This window comes from Onychostoma macrolepis, chromosome 03, assembly GCF_012432095.1.
Source record: "Onychostoma macrolepis isolate SWU-2019 chromosome 03, ASM1243209v1, whole genome shotgun sequence".
Lineage (NCBI taxonomy): Eukaryota > Metazoa > Chordata > Actinopteri > Cypriniformes > Cyprinidae > Onychostoma > Onychostoma macrolepis.
The window spans coordinates 46,006,483-46,019,744 of NC_081157.1; the positions used below are offsets into that span (position 1 = coordinate 46,006,483).

The 13,262-nt window shown below is 38.5% G+C and overlaps 1 pseudogene; it reads right to left on the reverse strand.

The window, feature by feature from the left end:
• Nucleotides 1–8,209: 8,209 nt before the first annotated feature.
• On the reverse strand, nucleotides 8,210–11,662 carry LOC131535785 (E3 ubiquitin-protein ligase TRIM35-like; annotated as a pseudogene).
• Nucleotides 11,663–13,262: the final 1,600 nt, after the last annotated feature.

The window sequence follows — 13,262 nt, forward strand, 5'->3', positions numbered from 1 at the left end:
AAAAACATTTTTAAAGTTCTATTCTCCACTAATCACTGATTCCTTTTTTAATTTTTTCCCCCAGAGATTCAGAAAAGAGGCAGCATAACAGATGGAGAAATAATGAAACAGTCTCTTCCTGCTAAGTGTTGTACGAGGGTGGAGTTTCTGCATTTTTATTATCTTGCCTGTCTGTATCTCATGCTCTTTGAATCTTTGCTGCATGATTTGACTCTGATCTCTTGGGATTTAGAATATGAATGGATGGAAAGAGTCAGTTCTGGTGCTTCAGTTCTGTGTGAATAGTCTCTATTTAAAGTCGAATCGACTTTAAATAGAGACTATTCACACAGAACTGAAGCACCAGAACTGACAGAATTTTAGAGTTGCCCTGTTCACATCGTCAGTAACATGCAGTGGCAAAGCGACATGATCCTATTCATTTCAATAGAGAACTGGTTACTTCTGGTACAGTGACTGCTGGCAACAGGATGTAGGTGTTGTTCATCTGGTTAATGATTTAATGCGGTTAAAATGCTGCTGTAGTTTGAATAACAAAGCTCTCCAACAGCAGAATGTTACTTCTTACAATGAGAAAACTAGTCAAATTATAATGACTTCTCATTGCTACCAACAACAGGACTATATATATCATTTGTGACGGAATTGTCTAAAAAATGCTTTGTCGCTGGTGGTGTGAGCAGGCTTTAGAGATTTAGATTCATGATATAATTATATATAACATTATATATGTATATATATACAGTGAGGAAAATAAGTATTTGAACACCCTGCTATTTTGCAAGTTCTCCCACTTAGAAATCATGGAGGGTCTGAAATTGTCATCGTGGGTGCATGTCCACTGTGAGAGACATAATCTAAAAAAAAATCCAGAAATCACAATGTATGATTTTTAACTATTTATTGTATGATACAGCTGCAAATAAGTATTTGAACACCTGTCTATCAGCTAGAATTCTGACCCTCAAAGACCTGTTAGTCTGCCTTTAAAATGTCCACCTCCACTCCATTTATTATCCTAAATTAGATGCACCTGTTTGAGGTCGTTAGCTGCATAAAGACACCTGTCCACCCCATACAATCAGTAAGAATCCAACTACTAACATGGCCAAGACCAAGAGCTGTCCAAAGACACTAGAGACAAAATTGTACACCTCCACAAGGCTGGAAAGGGCTACGGAAATTGCCAAGCAGCTTGGTGAAAAAAGGTCCACTGTTGGAGCAATCATTAGAAAATGGAAGAAGCTAAACATGACTGTCAATCTCCCTCGGACTGGGGCTCCATGCAAGATCTCACCTCGTGGGGTCTCAATGATCCTAAGAAAGGTGAGAAATCAGCCCAGAACTACAGGAGGAGCTGGTCAATGACCTGAAAAGAGCTGGGACCACCGTTTCCAAGGTTACTGTTGGTAATACACTAAGGCGTCATGGTTTGAAATCATGCATGGCACGGAAGGTTCCCCTGCTTAAACCAGCACATGTCCAGGCCCGACTTAAGTTTGCCAATGACCATTTGGATGATCCAGAGGAGTCATGGGAGAAAGTCATGTGGTCAGATGAGACCAAAATAGAACTTTTGGTCATAATTCCACTAAACGTGTTTGGAGGAAGAAGAATGATGAGTACCATCCAAGAACACCATCCCTACTGTGAAGCATGGGGTGGTAGCATCATCTTTGGGGTGTTTTTCTGCACATGGGACAGGCGACTGCACTGTATTAAGGAGAGGATGACCGGGGCCATGTATTGCGAGATTTTGGGGAACAACCTCCTTCCCTCAGTTAGAGCATTGAAGATGGGTCGAGGCTGGGTCTTCCAACATGACAATGACCCGAAGCACACAGCCAGGATAACCAAGGAGTGGCTCTGTAAGAAGCATATCAAGGTTCTGGCGTGGCCTAGCCAGTCTCAGACCTAAACCCAATAGAGAATCTTTGGAGGAGCTCAAACTCCGTGTTTCTCAGCGACAGGCCAGAAACCTGACTGATCTAGAGAAGATCTGTGTGGAGGTGGGCCAAAATCCCTCCTGCAGTGTGTGCAAACCTGGTGAAAAACTACAGGAAGCGTTTGACCTCTGTAATTGCAAACAAAGGCTACTGTACCAAATATTAACATTGATTTTCTCAGGTGTTCAAATACTTATTTGCAGCTGTATCATACAAATAAATAGTTAAAAATCATACATTGTGATTTCTGGATTTTTTTTAGATTATGTCTCTCACAGTGGACATGCACCTCGATGACAATTTCAGACCCCTCCATGATTTCTAAGTGGGAGAACTTGCAAAATAGCAGGGTGTTCAAATACTTATTTTCCTCACTGTATATATACACACAGTTAGGTCCATATATTTGGAAACAGGCATAATTTTTAATAGTTAAGCTGTTGACCAAAACACATTCAAGTTACAGTTATATATGGATATAAATATGGGCCTAAAGTGCATATTTTTTCCTGCGCAACTTTAACCGAGCAACAACACCGGCAACGCACTTAAGTATTATTTTTATCTTCCCTTTACACACACTCCTTTTCTGTCCTTTCTTTTCCACCTCTATCATGCGTTTCCAAAACATTCCGGTTGTCTCTCAACATCGCTCTAATATCACACGCAGACGGCAACGCAATCTTGCTAACCTGCATCCTATCTCTACATCTTCTACTGCACCTCTTTCTTTTTCTGTGGGTCTCTGGAATTGTCAGTCAGCTGTCAACAAAGCAGACTTAATTTCTGCTTTTTCTTTACAATCTACACTCAGCATCTTGGGCTTGACTGAGACCTGGATTCGTCCAGAAGACTCAGCAACCCCAGCTGCTCTGTCTAACAACTTCTCTTTCTCTCACACCCCTCGTCAGGTTTGGAGAGAGGAGGCTCATCTCAAACAATTGGAAATACTCAACCCACTCTCCCCTATGCAATTATAACTTATCTGAATCTCATGTGATTACTATAACAGCTCCTATAAAACTCCAGATTGTGGTAATTCACTGCCCTCCTGGGCAAATTCTAGGCACCTTCCTAGAGGAGCTGGATGGACTGTTGTCCTCATTCCCGGAGGATGGCAGTCAACTGTTAGTCTTTGACAACTATCTCTGACCATTTCTTCATTACATTTAACCAACATTTTGCTACCTGTGTGCCACCAACCCCTATACAACTTCGCTGGTTTGAATCAGAGCATGTGAGCGGAGTGGAGCGGGGGTCATATTTCCTTCAGAGTGGAGAGCGCCTTTCTGAAGATTCCGCTCCGCTCACTCAACCCAAAATGCCCTTTGGTAATTTGCTAGCTCTAGAATATGTGGAATAGGCCAAGCAATAGTTTGACCACGCCAATGTTTCTAAAAGCAAATTCTAAAATCCTGTAAAGATTGACAGGCGTTTTAATAAACTGCATTTCCCGCAGTTTTGGTCTATTTTAATTTTAGAAAGTGTGTTTCTTTTATTAACGCCACAAAATAATTCTTGAAGTGTATTTCATCTTGTGTGTGCTTTCATGGGCCTGATAAGCAAGGTGTATTTTGTGAAATTCTATGTGCATTTCATCTTGAGTGTATGTTTTGAATGTTCTGTTGCACAATAACTGAAGCTGTGTTTTCATGGAAAAGTATAATTTTTCAGTTATTGAATTTTTTTAGGAAGGTTTGCCAAGTGGCTTTAAAAACAAGACACGTTTTTTAAATTAATAATTTTAATTTAATACATTTAATTGAATAAAATTCTACAAGCTGAACGTTACCCTGAAAAATAACCGGACTACTGCTTTAATTGAGACATTTATTCAAGAATTTCATTATAAACAGGAAAAAATAAAATAAAATTAGGCCTACTGGAGAAATTTAATGTCAGAGCGTGATCTGAGCGGGATTTGGTTTACATGAGCGTGAGCGGAACAGCGGGAGTGTTTGCTTTGGCCGTGAGCGACTGAGCAGAGTGCACGCCCACAAAGCGGAATATTGAGCTGAGCGTCACACCGCTCCACTTCGCTCACATGCTCTGGTTTGAATCCTATCTCACTGGTAGGTCTTTCAGGGTGGTCTTTGGGGATAGGAGGTATCCAAAGCACATCAACTGGTCACTGGGGTTCCTCAGGGATCAGTCCTTGGACCCCTCCTTTTCTCCATATACAATACATCACTGGGACCCATACAGGCACATCCAGCTAGGTTCTTCTACAATTACCCCATCAACTTCGGTCAGAAATCATGATGTAATCTTTGATGACCAGCTGACCTTCAAAGACCACATTGCAAAAACCGATCGATCTTGCAGGTTTGCATTGCACAGCATCAGAAAGATCAGGCCCTTTCTAACAGAACATGCTGCACAACTTCTTGTCCAGGCCCTTGTCATTTCTAGGCTGGACTACTTCAATGCTTTTCTGGCTGGACTTCCATCAAACACAGTCAAACCTCTACAAATGATTCAGAATGCAGCGGTGCGACTGGTCTTCAACAAGCCCAAAAGAGCCCATGTTACACCTCTCTTTATTTCCTTGCACTGGCTACCAGTCGCAGCTCGCATCAAGTTCAAGACACTGATGCTTGCATATAGAACAGCCACAGGCTCAGCACCTGCCTACTTTCACTCACTATTACGAATCACGAATCTACATCTCATCCAGAAGTCTGCGATCCGCTAGAGAGCGATGCCTCGTGGTACCATCACAGAAAGGCACAAAATCAATTTCCAGAACATTTTCAGTCACCGTTCGTGGCTGGTGGAATGATCTTCCCACCCCTATCCGGAGTGCTGAATCCCTGACAATTTTCAAGCGACAACAGAAAAGTTACGTTTAAAAAAAAAAAAAAAAAACTCTGTCTTTCTCTTTTTTTATTCCTTTCCTTTCTAGCTTGCACTTATTTGAACAATGCCTGCAACTTGGTATTATGAGCACTTCCTGTGTCTGTTTGCCTCTTTAAGAAGAATCACTTTATGTATTCCCCAATTGTAAAATAAAAGTGGACCATAAGTAATTGACTCAAAAGCTGTTTCATGGACAGGTGTGGGCTATGCCTTCGTTATTTCTACATCAATTAAACAGGTAAAAATTCTGGAGTTGATTGTAAGTGTGGCATTTGCATTTGGAAGCTGTTGCTGTGAACCCACATCATGCGGTCAAATGAGCTCTCCATACAAGTGAAACAGACAATTGTTAGGCTTCAAAAACAAAACAAATCCATCAGAGAGATAGCAGGAACATTAGGAGTGGCCAAATCAACAGTTTGGTACATGGAGGACAACAGTGGTGGATGATCAGAGAATCCTCTCCATGATAAAGAAAAACCTTTTCACAACATCCAGCCAAGAGAAGAACACAATATCAATGAGGTAGACATGTCACTGTCAAAGTCTACAATCAAGAAAAGACTTACATAAGCCTCAAGAATAGAAAGGCCAGATTAGACTTTGCCAAAAACAAAAAACAAAAAAAACAACATCTAAAAAAGCCAGACCATTTCTGGTAAAGCATTCTTTGGATGGATGAAGCTAAGATCAACCTGTACCAGAATTACGGGAAGAAAAAAGTATGGAGAAGGCTTGGAACAGCCCATGATCCAAAGCATACAACATCATCTGTGAAACATGGTGGAGCAGTGTGATGCATGAGCATGGCTTCCAGTGGCACTGGGTTACTGGTGTTTAGTGATGACGTTACAGAAGACAGAAGCAGGCGGATGAATTCTGAAGTGTATAGGGATATACTCGCTGCCCAGATTTATCAAATTTCTTAAAGCTAAGAATCACTCTTACACTCCCAGTTAATTAAGACAGCTTGAGATGTCTCTCAAGTGGTTAGGAGTAGCCAGTAGGGGCTTGTGATGGCGCTGAGGAGAATTTAGGCAATTTAGGAAGAATGTTCTTGAAATGACAACGAGCAGTTAATCAAACGGTTACATTTCCTCAGTTATTCAAAATGAGCAAAGAACATTTATATTAACAAAGAACATCATAACTGACTTCAGTTTAGCGCGAGTATTATATGATCTTTAAAAAACACTCCCGTTATAATCAGTGAAGCTACACGGTATGATGAATAAATCTCTTAGTCCTTATTTACACTGCACACGTCTGTAGCATGTTACGGCTCCGACACGGCCACCGGAGCTGATTGCGGCCACTCACCAGCCGTACCGCGGCAAGTTTCTGAAGCAGCTCTCCGCGCTGCATCATTAAAGATAGGTGCCTATATTTTTGATGGATAATAATAATAATAATAATAATCGCCTTGCTGTCGTCAAAGGCATCAGCAACAGGCGTTATCTCTAACTATCGTCGATACACTACACTATCGTCTATCAGCACAACCCTAAACTGAGTCATAATGTATTCTCTTGAAAATTCTTTATTGTCAAATCTGTGTTGAATGTAAACTCCTATTAGGAATTTAACCATTCAATGTGAATTTATATGACAATATTCTTAAATAAGGAAATCTATTCAGTGATTGGTCCATGTGTATGTCGTCATCCAAAATCCCGTTGGTGGCACAGCAAAGTGTCGTGAATCATCTCTAAGACTGACACTTAATATTTATTCCTAAAATTCGCTTAAATTATGACTGCGATGCTTGATAACTAACTTTTAAGCACAGCTTTGAGCCAAGAATTTTTTTTTTTTTTACACTTAAGTCAATTCTTAGTGTTCTTGAGAGTAATTCTTAGAGGCTTGATAAATATGGGCCCTGATTTATAAAATGAACACAAAAAAATAATCTTCAGGGAACATTCCGGGAACGTTCTCTGTACGTTATAAAAATAAAACCTAAAAATAACCTGCAGGGAACGTTCTGGGAAGGTTCTTTTTTGGTTATTAAAAAAAGAACCTACAGGGACCTACATTCCTAGAACATTCTTATTTGGTTCCCAAAATAATTACCAAATGGGAACCACATGGGAACGTTAGTGGAACGTTCTGTGTTTGTTGTGTAATTGGTCGCCTTCATTGGTGGCTTGTTAAAACCATTAAATTACACACTACAAAGTATAATTTTTTATGGCTTTAATGGTTAAAAGTTGATTGTTTGCAATGGTATTTGTAGTGAAAATCATTAGAATTTCTCTGATGGTTTCTAATGTTTTTTTGTTTGTTTTGTTTTTTTCAGCAGGGTGGGCAGATCTGGATTCAGGTTATGAGCAGTAATACAGTCAATCATTAATGGAAAGTCGTCCAGTCATCATTTTTTAGGATTGTCTGTCTGCTGCATGGTTAATCCAAGAGACTGTATTTTTTCAAGAAGACCTTCAGATATTCTGAGACTAATTTTTGAGTCAGCTGTACATTTTCACCTCTAGATGTCAGTAACGCTTCTGATTTTAAGCATTCATTTAAAGCAGTGATCCTCAAATCTGGCTCGCGAGATCCACTTTCCTGCAGAGTTTAGCTCCAACCCTGATCAAACTCACCTACCTGTGATTTTCTAATGATCCTGAAGACATTGATTAACATGCTCAGGTGTGTTTGATTAGGGTTAGGGCTAAACTCTGCAGGAAAGTGGATCTCATGAGCCAGATTTGAGTATCCCTGATTTAAAGTGTGCATTTTTTGTTTAGTTTAATTTGGGAATATTTAATTTGGGGATAAAATAACTTACTGGGATTTCATTTTTTCATGACTTCATCACAGTCACATATCTGTGTATTAAATTATAGAAAAGAGTGTAACAAATACAATATTATATATATATATATATATATATATATATATATATATATATATATACACACATACATACATACATGACCTTTAAGTTTTTATTAATTTCCATTAATTTTCCAGACTTGCATATCACAGTTTTAAAATTCTCTGATATTTCCAGGTTTTCCATGAGTGTGGGATTCCTGAAAATATCTGGATATATTGTGATTGAAATAAAGTAACTTGATATTAACTTTGAATTATCAAATAATATAAAAATTTAAATAAATAAAAAATCAATACTTCAATAAATACTTTTACAGTATGTTTAATAAATTAATCATTTTTATTTTTAAGATTAATAAATGAACTAACTTCTTAATGGATCTGTTGTATAACATCAGTATGTTGGGGGTGTGTGTGTGTGTGTGTGTGTGTGTTTAGTGCTGGATATCAGTCATGTGATCAGCTGCGGCCCAATCACAGCTGCACTGATATTCAGATCAACAGCACTCTGACTAATGTGATATGAATTAAATATTGAACCATGATGAAAGCAGGAAGATCCAGACCTACAACTGACTATTGAATGGTAAGATTCTCAGAGGAGAAAACTTATGACAAAAGAAGAATGGCAAGACAGTGTCAGTGAAGGTGGTTGTGAATGTGTGTAGATGTGTGTTAGTTACAGGATCAGAGAATGACACCGTTCCTCTGTCATAGTCCAGATACACTCTTACACGCTCGAGATCCTGTTCAACAGGAAAACCAAACTGTTCAAAGAGTTTGAACTGCACACTCCAGCCATCAGAGTTAAAGAAATCACGTCCAATTCTTCTGGTTTGATGCTGTAGTTAGTCCAAGACTCCACTGACTCTCTTTAACCTCCACATCCCAGCTGTGTGTTCCTGAGTTAAAACCCTCTGAACCCAGAACACAGTAATAATCATCAAATCTCTCTGGATTATCAGGAACTGGTTATTTGTTCTCACTGTATCTTACACTGGTCAGATATTGAATGATTGAATATGTAAATATTTCCGCGGTATGTGTAAGAGCACAGATCTTCTCCAGACTCACTGTTTTGGACGATCTCCTGCATCTTCTTCCAGACTCTGAAGGACAGGTTGCCCAAGTAACGTGGCACATGAATCAAAGCTCCAGAAGGCGTCTGTGGATCCGGCTGTGATGAGATCTGGACTCTGGAAGAACATTCAGGATCAGAACTGCAGTGGATTTGGATCAGAAGCAGAGAGACCAGAGACACCAGCAGATCACTCACCTTTCCATTGAGACTGGAAACTTCTGCAGAACAAACACACAATTTATCATCAACAACTCAATCAATCAATTAATCAATCAATCCATGATCAGACATCAGACCTTTAGAAAGCAGACATCATCGTCTTTCATCATCTCCTCTGTGTCTTTGATTGTGTGTGAAAGAGCTGAGATGTGTCTGTTGATCTCCTCCAGCTTCTCCTTCATCATCTGCTTCTTCTGCTCCTCTTCCTCCCTCAGTGCAGTGATTGTAGCTTCTTCTTCATCTCTGAGAAACTGATGAAGCTTCTCAAACTGCTGTTTAATCTGACGCTCTGTGTGCTCAGCTTGAGACTGAAATCAAAACACATTGACTTCAATCATCTCAAAGACGCAACTTATTCTGGAGCAGCATGAAGTGAGTGTGAGTTAGTTAACTAACTTTCTGAAGTACTAGTACTGCAGTAGTAGATGTTCTGTTTCTGTAGGTTCAAGTATACATAAATCTCATCAGGTTATCTTCCACATGACAGTTAAAGTTTAATGTGCTTTATAAGATGCATTAATATGTAACATAATTTAAAAGCGTAACAGCACATAAAGCAAATTTATTGAGTTTATGAAGTTTATGAATGCTAGAACTATAATGTTTCCATGATGTATGCAAAAATGTTTTTTTTTTTTCCAGAATAGAATGATAGTAAATTTGAAATGCATTTTCTGTAATTTAATTTGATAGAAAATGATGGTATAAATGTATAATTATGTAAATAAACATGTCCATTAAAACAAACAAACAAAAAAACAATCTCTGTGTTTCAGACAATAGAGAAACATGAAATTAATTATCACCTGGATGTGTTGAGCTGCTTTCTCAAATTCTTATCATATTTTCTTTGCATTTAAGTTTCTCCTGTAAGGTCTTCAGTGCTGTATTGAGCTCCTCCTAGAATTTAAAGAGAAAATCTGTAAGACCACAAAGATTTCTGGTTTATGTTCATGCATGTCATAATAGTTTTCATCCTCATATGTAAAAATCTTACCTTCTATGCTGGAACAACTTCACAGGTCTGAATGTGTGATTGATGTGTTTCAGTGAATCTCTGCACGCTCAAGAAAAGAAAGAAAGAAGTATTTTTGTCCTTCAGACAGAAGAGTTTGAGTTTCTCACTGTGTAAACTGCTGATCTCCTCAGATTCTGATGACCTCTGCTTCAAAAAAATCTTGCAGAAGTTCTTTGACGTCTACTGGGGGAAGGAGCTTTTGAGTATTTCTCCTGCAGAGAGGACACTCCGGGGTTTCCTTGGTTCTCCAGAACTGTCCAATACACTGTAAACAGAAACTGTGACTACACAATAAAACAACAGGATCCTTGAAGATGTTGAGACAGATAAGACAAGAAAAATCTTCTTCAGATGCTGAAGCCATTTTCACTGTTTGAGCTCTAACGATCTTACATTCACTTTCTGAGCGATGGTTTCAAAAATGAACAACCATGAGAATTACAAAGACCTGCTGTCTGTTCAGAAAAAAATACAAATCTTGAAAGTCATAAGCGAATCACTGTGTTCTTCTTCAATGGCTGATTATTTTTGGTTTTGTCGATGGAGTGTTGTGGAGCAATGGTCCTCTCAGTATTGTGAATGAAGCAGAGTTCCAGAAATCAAAATAAGACTTCATTGAACAACAATAAAGCTGAGATGACAGCTGCCGCATCTGAATCTGTTCTGTCCAGGGGCCTGTACCATGATGGTGGCTGAACAAACTCAGGGTTACAGGATTAGTTTTGAGTTGACAAAACCAAACCAGTCCAATCCGGCTTTGTTGGTACCATGAAGCTGATCATCAACTTTCTGTCAACTCAAGCTTGATCCTGTGTTAACGGAGCACGTGCACATGATAGTGTGACATCACATCAGTAATGAGCAGCCAATCACATGCCTTAAAACTATGATTCACTTCTTGTGAGAGAATCAGTGCAAAGATTAAAAGATTGAACAATATGAAGAATTTAAACACATTTACACAGCACGATCATGAAACGATATATCCATGAAAGAGGAAAACTTAAAGAAAACATCTTACCATATAAGTGCAAGTAAAAGTTGTAAAGTTAGTGTATAGAGTTGATAGCATTCATAGGTATAAAACCACTTAAAAATCTAAGCTCATATGTAGTCATGTTTAAAGCTATTGATTCTAAAACTTATTTATATTGCCTATTATCTATATGTTTACATTGATTTTAAATAAAAGCTTAATAATTACTATTAAACTAAACTGGCTTGTGTAATGGGTTAAGGGTATAATTATATAAATAATATAAAATAATTATAAAAAATAATCATCTCTAAAATTCAGATTTTTATATTTAAAAATGTTTAACTATGTAGCGTCCTTTAATTTGTAGGAAGAGAAACTGTAGGAGTGGCTTTATTGCATCAGAGACGTGTCACTTTGCTTGAAGCTGATTGGTCAAATTTCGGTTTGAGCTCTCTAAACCAGAACATAACCTGCCCCGGAGCAGGTTAGCTGTGGAGGGCAAGTTACTATGGCGATGAACACTGCTAAAAGCCAAACCACATTCATGGTACCTAAAACCCAGAGTTGCCGCTAGCCAGCTAAACCGGCTTCATGGTACAGGTTAAACCGGCTTCATGGTACAGGTCCCTACTAGCTTGAACCATTTTCATAACCTTTATCTCATCCCTCCCACTGGATGCGGTGTCCTTCTTGGAAGTCACCCAAAGTTCACTGAAGTTCATCAGGGCACCTAGGACTCACAGTCCGTGTTAAGACACATATAGAAGCAATCGTTCTATTTATTGTTAAAACCATAATTTTGATCAAAACACCACAAGAAGAGTTGTCTTTATCCTCTTTAACTTTTCTGGCAGTTGGCATAAAACTTTAAAAACAAAAAAAAAATTAAAAATAAAAATATAAAAAACAAAACATGCATATCAATTTATTTGTAAAATGTTTAACTGAAGCTTTATTTATTAAGACTGGTGGAGTTTCTGATCAAAACAGGTCAAAGAACAAACTATTTCTTCAGGTTAAATTAACAAAATACATTCAAAATTAACTTGCATTAAAACCTCAGATCAAACAAAACAATGATTGACCAAAAACATTGATAAACTGACAAGACACTTTATTTGTAAGCGTTTTATTGCTCTTTATTTGTTGGTGTGTTTGAAGTCCAGAGATTCTGCAGGGTCTGTCGTGATCAAATCTTTATTAAAATGATTTCTCCACAGGCTGAGGTCACAGTGAAACACATCTGACTGTCAAGTGTTTGGAGACTCGAGCAGCACTTACGGAGATGCCAAACCAGTTTCTGTCTCTCCATCTGTTCTGCATCATCCTGCAAGTCAACAGAAATAAATGCATGAAGTAGTCTGCAGTGAGCACATGCCCACATTACTCATCTAACATCTAGCAGCAGCTCGAATGAAACACTGAAGCTCTAGAATGAGTCTGTAGCAGGATCTGAACCGCCTCGGCTCTCATGAGGACAGAGAGAAGAGAACAGAGACCCTGCTGTACTGTAGCACACATCCTACACCCCACAATGCACGACAAGCAACGCGGGGCTCTAGTTGTGTGCACATTCAAAACCAATCAGGGTTTCAGAGAGCTAACCTGATGCTAATCACACTAGTATGCAGACATTATGAGGTCTATTAACATTCAACGGGAGATTTTCAAAATACAGATTTCTTTACAAAGTACCAGGCTTTCATTATAAACTCATCGTATTGTTATTATTACACATTAAATCGCATGCGTTTAACTGACCGCTATGTCCTCGTGGTAAACACGTGGTACTACTCTTCTGTCGCATAAGACCAAATCTAACTCTGCACTTTTCAAGATCTCATAATATATTTACACGGTAAACAATGTTATAACAACAATCTGAATACCTTAAATTCATTTATGGAGAAACTCCACCGCTGCCCATGCTTTCCGCCGCGTTTCTGTGCGATGATGAAATGTCGGTCAGAGCGGAAACACGTGCGTATAAACGCCTGCCTCATTAATATTCATTACGCAACGTGACGTTCACCACTTGGGAGGGACTTAGCTGGCGAATTCTATCTATCTATCTATCTATCTATCTATCTATCTATCTATCTATCTATCTATCTATCTGTCGTTCCAATGTTCTGTCATCCTATATCATCTTGAAAATACAGTGGGGTCCAACTGTATTATTATTTTTAGGACTAATCAAATATATGTAAATATGCGTCCTTATCACAATCATGTGACCTTTTGTGCAGGTTTGTAGAATAATTATTTGCACTGAAGCTGAAGATTGTATTCTCAGTTTATGCTGGAAAGCATATATCATCA